This window comes from Triticum urartu, unplaced genomic scaffold (genome assembly GCF_056163025.1).
Source record: "Triticum urartu cultivar PI428250 unplaced genomic scaffold, HENAU_Tu73 scaffold2, whole genome shotgun sequence".
Lineage (NCBI taxonomy): Eukaryota > Viridiplantae > Streptophyta > Magnoliopsida > Poales > Poaceae > Triticum > Triticum urartu.
Window position 1 is genome coordinate 14912834 of NW_028260368.1, and position 386 is coordinate 14913219.

At 42.2% G+C, this 386-nt stretch overlaps 1 non-coding gene across 1 annotated transcript; it reads right to left on the reverse strand.

Moving 5' to 3' along the window:
* Positions 1–94: 94 nt before the first annotated feature.
* Positions 95–166, reverse strand: TRNAN-GUU (transfer RNA asparagine (anticodon GUU)). Its single transcript has one exon. It is a non-coding gene; the product is annotated as a tRNA-Asn (tRNA).
* Between the last annotated feature and the right edge of the window lie 220 nt (positions 167–386).

Here is a 386-nt window from a genome sequence, read left to right on the forward strand (position 1 = left end):
GAACGGGTTACCTACTCCTAAGGGTCAAAGCAAGCCCTTTAATTCAATTCTTTATTCTTACATTAAAATTCTTACATTAAAGAATGAATAAAATCTCCCCAAGTAGGATTCGAACCTACGACCAGTCAGTTAACAGCCGACCGCTCTACCACTGAGCTACTGAGGAACAAGGGGGGATTCGACCTCCTAGAGTTCAACTCCCGCTCTCAACCCATGAACAATATGAGTCCGAAGCTTCTTTCGTAACTCCCATAATTTCTTCGTAGTGGCTCCGTTCCATGCCTCATTTCATAGGGAAGCCCAAAGTGGCTCTATTTCATTCTATTTCACTTCCTAGCACTTCCTATCATTTAATATCCATCCCTTTGGTCTTATTGACATAAGAG